Here is a 9,738-nt window from a genome sequence, read left to right on the forward strand (position 1 = left end):
ACATAGAATAGAGGAAAGAGAACTGATGCAGTAATCCCTCTCCTGTTGCAGTTTAATAGAGATTTATTTTTGCTTTGTGTTCATTCGCATGCATACTTTTTTAAAGCTTTCCATGTGGATGATGTGTACACATGACGTTGTTCGAAAAAAAGAATTCAGAAATTCAATATAACCTTCTTATGAAATAACGAATTCCTACAATGTTTGGCAAAGAAAACGTATAAATTTCAAAGAAACGTTATGGTTGACTGCAGCTGTTAGGTAGAGTAGAGATACAAATATGACATGATTGCAAAGGCACGAAGAAAAAACCAATAATTTAAATTCCTCGAATAAATTTCACTGTTGTGGCAACACCTACTGAAACACTACAAAACATATATCTGTTATTGGCTCGAGCTACGGTATCCGTTCTCTAGTGAACGTATATTTTGATATGCATAACTTGCAATATATATACTCAGCTGGTTAAAAATCAAATATGACGCGAACTCGAATTGGAAATGTTGAATTTCCAAGCGAACAAACAAGCATATATCTTTAGCTGTGAGTAAATTTTCCACGAACATCAAACAAGATATCCGCTACGAAGAGCAATTGAATTTTTTAAAATTTAATCTCGAAATCAAAAGCAACAAAGAATTTACTCTAACATGTGCATAATGCAAAGATGTCAAACATTTGCGCAGTTGCTTGTTCTTTTGTAGCTTTCAAATTATGTTTGTTTCATAGTCTTTGTAAAAACGATAAGTCAAATATATTGTTACAGACTGTGCAATGCACATGCACAGGTCCTGAATGTACGAGAAATCGACGTAATGCGAGTATTTGCCTGAAATTGTAAAGGAGATGTATTAAATATGAAAAACAGTAATCATCCATCTAATTTTTTGTCAACTTGGCGACGATGTTACGATTGGCAGACTGGTATAGATTCATAAAAAGAAATCCACAGCATTGTGTGCTTAAACCGAGGCTGAAACTCACCAATTCCTATAAAGTGAGTAATAGTACAGCACTTGAAAAGAAATGAGAAATGATAAAATGGCACTACATTTTGATGGTTTTGACAAAATCAACTAACAAAAGTAGTAAATCTTGTTGTCGTCATAGTTTCTTTGCCATATAATTTATCATCAATTATTCTTAATTTTATTATGTTATTATATATACTTACATCGAGTATATTACCAAGTTGTCAGCCAATGATTGATGAATGAAATGAACCAATTTCGCTGACAACGTATACGTAGAAAACATGAACTTGAGTAAAAGCAATTAACCCTTGTATAAATAAAGATACTTTGTCACACAGCCGAAAAACTGATTGATATCAGAGAGCATTTAAAGAGATGCTGTATTATGTTTTTGTAAAGGTTGATGGATATGGCTAAAGGATATTATTTCTACGCCCAAGATGAGGAAAAAACAAATGATAGGAAATAGAATGTTACAAATAGTTTACCATCTATATAGAGTCAAAATAAACAGATATTGCCGCATGAACGGGAGCAAAACGTAAAAGATGTATAGAAATAACAAATCGCCGAGATAAGGTGTATTCAATTCGATGAGGGCTAATGTATAAAGCTTGGTATAAAGTTAATTTGAGAGAGAGAAACCTCGAACAGATAAATATTTTTAGATTAAAAAAAAACGTAAATAGCTTCGGATCATCAATTAAATTAATAGACATTTACATAACGAGGGATAGGAAGTTGAAAAGTTCCATTTTTCTGTAAGGCGAAGCTGAGTGGTGCTTTCCACTCCCATTCCGCGGAGTATGGAAACATGCTGAGGATATTAACATAAGTACTCGAATTATGAAAAGTGCGGTCTCCGATTCGCAGTAACTGTCCCAATAATGGTCTAAATTTTACCCGAAGGATTTTGTTTCAATCGAATGTCCATAGAATATTGTAATCCAGAATTTCTTATTAGCTGATATGATATATACTTCAACGGAAAGGAAAAAGCTTATTGTACAAAATCGTCTGAATTTACATAAAACTTCGAATTTCGTTATAGTCAAACATTTTGAACTTCGTTTTAGCCCGTTTGCTCATTAATTAACAAAATTGCTTTGCATACATTAATTCAACCTCACACACCAACTCATCAAAACGAATCTCATTATTCTCGCAATACTTGTAGAACTATGTGCGCTGTCTAATTTATATGTACATTCCAATTCATACACACCGCTTTATATACTCCGCATAGCATCAACTGAATTTTGTCAAGCCATAATACAGTAGAGTTTTAAGTGAATGGCATAATGAGAATTCATCACATGCATTGACAAACGCAATTCGCATTCATTATTTAATTATTGTTCGTTCAGCTATACACAACGCTTTCTCGTTTACTTGTTCTATACTAGAAAGTCATATAGTTGTTAGCTTCATCTGCTTGGCTTTTGATCTTTCAAGTTTGTCTCCTCACATTTATGTAATTTATAAGTAGCTTGTAATAAGTTACGAAAGTTCAATGAGATATAATCGACGGTGTTTTCTCAGCCTAGTTACAACACAATGTTCACAAGTATTACTACAAATAGAGTTTCCTCAGGAATAGACTCTGATTCGAAATTCCTATTCCTTCCACATCTAAGCGGATCATCATCATCATTTAACTATTACAATTCCCTATTCCACTGCTTCAATCTCAGAGAGCTCGTCTGTGTAATTAAAGATTAAAAGAAAATCGATTCAATATCAAGGTAATTTATTGTAGCGTAAATTCTGTTTGAAGTGTACTAGTCATGTTGAATATGATTTATTCAAAACACTTGAAGTGTTAAACGATTCACAGAAACACATAAGTTCTGTCTGCTCTGCAACATCACCTAAGCCGATAAGAAAGTTGGAAAAGAAAATTGAATAAAAACACTTAGTAATTTTTGTACGATTCCTCTCCATTCTACGTCGGGTAAAATTCTCTTGTATTTGCCATATACAGGGTATGCAGCATAAAATACCAGCCAAAGTATTATGCTACATTTTCCAGATTGAGTTTAATATTACATATTCATTTCACTGATATCGAAACGTTCAACATAATCGGAATAGTGTGGAAGAAGAAAATGAACCATTCGATTAGTTTATGGATACTATGCGGATGTGAATATAGAACATGTTGAGACGAAATCACATCTTATTCGATGGAACGCTTTTCGATTAACCACCAGAATTTCATTACATTGTGGCATTAAACTGGTTATACTGGTCTATGTGTAGATTACGTTACACAGCGAGAGCATACATGTACTAATCATGAACATTATGATTAAGATTAACTAACTAGATTTGCTAAAGGATGTTCGATAATATGGAAATTTCAGTTTAAGTAGAAGTTTTGGCGTTAATGTAACATTACATTAGATATCTTCGGTTCATGTAATTAATAAATTCACGTCTCAAGACGAGTCATCAATTTCGTATTCAGATTCTATTTACTATTTTTCGGAATTCTTAATTTTATTCAAACAACTGAGTGTATTGCTTCATGTTGAAGCTTTTTTAAACACAAAATTCGAAATTATCATTGTCTCAATAAGTATGCCTGTTGAATTTCTAATTTATCGTGTACTTCAACAAATTAATCTTGTATTAGAAACCCTTGAATGATTTCACAAAATGCGATTAAATGCCTAGATACCAGACATTTCCACTGGAAAAATTACTCGACAATTCAAGTATACATTTCGTGATTAATCAAAAAAAAGTCGTATATGATGGGGTTTAGCGAAAGGAAAGAAAACACTCTGTGAGTGTGTATGTACAGAATATTACTGTGTCAGTGCTTAAATTACTCTCTTTTCGTTCATACTCCCATTCAACTTTTCGTTTTTTAATTAAGAAAGTTAAATTGAAACGATAATTTGAGTTTGATAACATTTCTATAGAAACGAAATAAGTGTACGAAAAAGTAAGTAAAATGTACGGACTGCTTCTTTTTTAATAAATAATTATGAATGCTGAAATGGTAAATTAAGGGAACGGTAATTTGAATAGATGAAACGGAGTCTTTAATTAAATTTGGTGGCAGAATTTTATGCAAACCAAGTAAAATATCCTTCTTTTAGCTAACGATTGCTTACTATTTAACACTTAATTTTACTGGATGCAATTTTATTTTGATTAATTACTTAAGCACCAACCGTAAATTTCAACTGGGATTCACCGTACTTCGTCCTAATATGTAACTGTTTGTGGTGAAAACATATATGACCAGACTGAGTTTATTATGAATGTGGAAGATCAACAGAAAAAACATCATCTACGTTCAAAGAAAAAAAAATGTTTTCTATCAACGCAGATGAAAATGATTAATATTAAGCATGTCTAATATTGTCGTAATAGCCGACGATATATCATATTGCAAAAGCTTTTTTTTATTTCATTTTTGAATGACTACAATCATGAGCCTTCATCGTCGTGTATCCGTGCATTTCTCAGCTCTTGTGTTTATTCCAAAACATTATTACCATCAATGAAAGCATATCATTCTGTACGATAAAAGGAAAGTAAATATTCCCATTTATCATGTTCCCGAAAAATATCATTTCTCTCTTTGAAGTTAAACCAAGTGTACGAAAATAATAAATAATATTTTTATATTGACACACGCGATGCTCTTTATTCAGATTACACACACACATATATATTTATTAAAACGAAAATAATATTTCGCTGTGCTGTCGAAAACGTAAATGTTGAGCAAAAACAAAGGGATGAAAGCACCTAAAAGTTACGAAAATGTTTCACATATAAATACATAAAATATTGCGAAAAGCCCCAAAAAGTTTCTTCTTGACAATTCGATTGAACCCATCCCACTCAAATTCAACACAATACCGCAACATGGGCTGATGAAGAATAAGAATATATACAACAGAATTTTCTATACATCTATGAACAAACAATCATTCAATTAGACAAAAACCATTTACCCATTTCCGATATTTCGGTTTTTCTATTTATCTCTCTGGTTTTCGTATTGATGCGTCTTTGGCATCTAATTACATAATATATACAAAATGAAATCTATAAGACCAATCGGATCGGAATTTATTGTTTCACATTCATAATTTATGGTTTCAGGATGAATTTTGCCCGGTATACATGACTAGCAAAGCGTTATTGACAAGTTTAGTGAAGTGAGAAAAAAAAACCAACCAAAATGTTTCATCCGCAAAAACTCCATAAAATCATATCAATATCCATCACTGTGCCCAATGATCATTATGCTTATACTCTCTCATAGAAATCATCTGTATAATATCCCCAACACATCCGAGAATCTTAATCGGTGCCCAATTCATATTTTTCCTGTAAATAATGGTCCCTTTTTCACTACTGCTTTCTTATTCACATGTTCCAAAATGTTCCAATGAAAATGTCCCAAAATGCCAAAAACCCATACAGAACACATTTCCTATTTATTATACTCGTACAACATGACGTGAACCAACATGGTTTTTAGCATCTCTCATAAATATTCGACCCACATCTAATAAACAATAAAACTCGTCCCATCAACTTAAAGAGACATATGAAAATATGTGCGTTGCTTATGCGTGTATGCTTATGGAGTGCGGTATGATGGTTATATAGAACCGAAAATTTTCTCTGATGCCTCTAATTTAAGGGACAACTTTTCGGAAGAGAAATAGAACAGCAAAAATATAAAATTCCTTGTATTCTTGTTATTTACATTTTAGGTTTTTTTTTTATATTTTGGGCAAACTTGTCGAGGGAATTGCTGTTGATTTATTAGTAACCCTAACGCAGAGCGTACGATCATATTTAATTACGTTTAATTATGGTGATGGTTAGGGTTTTTGATATTAAAGTTTCGTTTCCTTTTGCTTTATTTTCTACTTATTGTGATATCGTGAAATAATTTATAATTTGCGAAAAAGATTCATCACGGAGATTGGAATGACGTTTGTACATAGCTCACACGAAAACTTTCTATTTTACTATTTTATCAAAAGTTTTTCTTCCATTTTACGTGGAACAAACCTCGCAACAAACTTCGATGCAAATTAGAATCACATTTTACTCGTTTATGTAAAAAAATGACTTAAGAAAATTGAATTTTCCTCAATCAGTTGTACGTACACGTTCGTAACTTAATTTTCCTTTGGTGTGATTTTTGTGAGAAATAACTTGTTGTAGTCACGTTGCACCCAATTGCTCAGTGAAAACGAGACATGAAACAAGAAGACCGACATAATAGGAAAGGTAAAACGGTGCAAGAACGAAACAGGTTATACATAATTTCATTTCGAATTCGGTATTTAATATTCAATGCAGGTATTTTATTTGTTTGAGAATCCTCAATGTTAACAATTTGTTTTTCATTTGTTTGTCAATACACAATTTTCGAAAGGGACGACTAAAATTGATAAATGATTATGTTAAGTCCTTAGCAATTATTGAAGTTATTGCTTATCATTTCAAACATTAATAGAAAACTCGATAAAGTTGGAAATCTAATCAATCAATTAATTTTCAACCAGCGAAACTTTCGATCAAAATTTTCGAATCAAAACTTATTAATTTGATTTTGTTGTACATTACAGTCAAAGAAATGTTAATTCCGTACATCTTGAAGTAGGTTTGTCGACGACACGTTGCTTTGCATTAAATCGAGACCTGACACTATAGGTAAAATTGAGAGACTGCTCGAATTAGCCTTTCTTTGATTGCTTGATTCTTGATATCAAAATATTTAATCTTGAAATTATTTTATTACTAACACTAAAGTCTGACTAGAAGCTAATCATTATTTTTCTTTTTTTTACAGGTGAGTTCCATACTTCAGAAATGGTCTTTGGTTAAAGGTATTTTCGGATTTTAAAAGTATTGAAATAAATAGTCGAAATCGAAATCTAATAGTCTAAAAGGCAAATTTAATTAATATCGCAATATGCTTGCCGTTTATGAAAGGATTTATGGAATGGATGTGGGCGAGGAAAGCTCTTGAATGACCTCGAATGATAATTTTAACATAATTTCCGATGCATTAGAAATGAGCCTACTCCACTTTATTTGTGCTACATTGTGGCCATTGCAACAAGTATTCTTTACTAGGTCTAAATAAAATAATTTTATTAAAATTTTTTATAAAGAAATTATTCTAATTAGTTTTTAGATTTATAACAAATCAAATATGTTTGAAACGGCATTAGCATCGTCATTTTCAAACGTTTTCAAAATTGATGCACAGTTTCCTCTCTGAATTTCTATTGAATATTGTTGTATCAAGAAATTTGTCGAGCGCTTTTCTCCAGTTTTTTGTTGCAACAGTTTTCCGATTTTATTTATGAATTTCTTAGTGTCCTCTCCCATTGGCCCGAACGTTTCGAAAGCGATAGGAGTGAATATGTAGTCACGTTTCAATGCCATGTAGTGATTATGTTTATGACGTTCTGATTGATCTGCGACAGAGCCAGCGATTTTCGCTGATTGGGCCATACTTTCTAAATAGGTTAGGTTCGAATAATTTTTTATCATATACCGGAGAATGATTACGACATCAGTCCTATTTCCTCTGTTCTACGACAACTCAAGCGATTCACTATTTCACTGAACGATGTGGTATATTAATTACTTTTCTGTTGACATTGGCTTCAGCCTGCAGCGACATCTTTCAGTGAAATAGTGAATCGTACTATATCGGTAGAGTTGAGATAGAATTGAGAAAAGAGAACTGATACCGGAATCCCTCTACTGTACCAACAGTTTACAATGTGATAATGTTATGCTCTTATCTATTTTATCTCTTCTTTCGAAACGTAATTGATTTCATTTATCTTTTTGTTTTGAAAGATCTTGAAACTTTTACTTTCACATTTTTGCGTTAGATAAGCCTAGAATCGCAGTGCTAACGGCAATTAAAATGAACTTAATTGCCCATTAGGGTTTAATCGTTATGCAAACAAAAAATCATCACAAGGAAATTTAAATCTTTCGTCGCCATCTGCAAAACTCTAATGTTGAATACATATATTTAATCTAATATGTTTGCGCTTAAAATTCTCCAATTACGGTATATATTTCGAAAAACTTTACCATCTTTTATAAGAAAAAAAATATTTGGATTGCTCGAGTAGGTACCAGCGCAACTGACTCCCTTTTGTCAGTTTAATAAGATTATCGCAAACAATAACTAGAGAGAAAAAAAAAGTTTATTTGATCTTTAGAATATCGTTTTAACGATTTTTGTTCATATTTTTGTAACACAAAAAAAAAATTAAAAAGGGTAAAAGGGTGAAATTCATTAATAACGATAGCAAATATAATACAATGAAAACATCCCGTTTTTACTGAACATGCGAGAAAGGCTTGTGCACACAGACCAAATTTTCATTCTGTCTAAAAAGAAGCCAAAAAGAATACGAAAAAAAGAAAACAATCCCACGCTTCTCAAGTTGCATAACTTTTTCACTTTAATTTTCATCCACGAATATTCTTTTTTATATCGAAATAATAAATTTTCATGGGAAATTCCCTTGAAAGTAATTATGCCATGCAAAAGAATTTATTCAGAGAAAAGGCAGCGTCAAAGGTGCTGAATTATTAAATATTTAAATTATCTTTCCTAATGATAATGATCCAGAAGTTGAAATGAATAATCATAAAGACAGTACGGCTCTATCTCCAGTTTTTTTTCGGTAATATTCTACAATATTTATAGAACTTGTAAAAACTGTAAATGTTCATTTAAACAGTCAACCTTAAAATATGACGATTTTTTCATAATACCTTACCCATCGGTCTCCAGGACATACTAGTCGAATATTTAAATCTTTTCGTGAACTTTTTTTTGTGTGCATTCCAATACAATGCTTAATTAATGTAACGAATAAATGGAATATTGCGAGATCGAATATCTGTTACCAAATGCTATCAATGAAACTTTTCGGAAACAAATGCTCTTTTTAAAGAAGAATCCTATCGAGGATTGTTAAAACACAAACCTAGATGTTACTGAATAACAGCAAAAAAACTGTGAAGTTAGAATTAGAAGCTATTCTCAAACTCTCCAGCAGAGTTCAATGTGTTCATGGTGTGTGGAATTATGGTTAGATTAAAGTACTGTTATTTACACTGAATCAGTTGAGCTTAATGTTGACTCAAGCATCATAAAACGTTCTACTCATCTATTGGACACACCCTAAATAAGTCTGTGTGGCTATGTAAAATGTTATTGATTTCGTTCTTTGCATATATGCGAATTGCTGGACGAAAAGCGTATTATCGTGTAGATTATAAACGATTGGTATTTTCATGTATGAGATGAATAAGATGAACAATTCGTTGAGATATAAATTTCGTGGAGTTGTTGAAAAGAAGGAAAAGGATTGTGTAGGTTAGCGGTGTGAAAATCTCAAGAGGCTGAGTGGTTATTGCTCTGAAGTTAATAAAAATGGTTACAAGCACGTGCTATGTGTTTTTGAGATGTTGATGCTATTAATGGCGGTCCAGATCCCTCTAAATCGCCAAAAAACAACACCCAATTCAAAAAAAAAATTCTTCCTCAAACTTAAAATACTTTTCAAATCATTTATAATCTCGTCAAATTAGGGAAAATCTATTTTTGTTTTCTTTTCCGAAGTAACGTAGTATAATGGAACAAGGCAGCTACTTTTGACTGCATAATGAATTAATATATTGTATAACGTTCCTACAATGTTAGCACATCTGCTACCTTTGTCTGTAAAAA

The 9,738-nt window shown here is 31.9% G+C and overlaps 1 protein-coding gene across 5 annotated transcripts in view; it reads left to right on the forward strand.

Annotated features, from left to right (window-relative positions):
- Positions 1–9,738, forward strand: part of LOC119075844 (neural-cadherin) — a 280,539-nt gene that overhangs the window by 142,514 nt on the left and 128,287 nt on the right. The gene's annotated exons all lie outside the window — the stretch shown is intronic.

This window comes from Bradysia coprophila, unplaced genomic scaffold (assembly GCF_014529535.1).
Source record: "Bradysia coprophila strain Holo2 unplaced genomic scaffold, BU_Bcop_v1 contig_232, whole genome shotgun sequence".
Taxonomy (NCBI): domain Eukaryota; kingdom Metazoa; phylum Arthropoda; class Insecta; order Diptera; family Sciaridae; genus Bradysia; species Bradysia coprophila.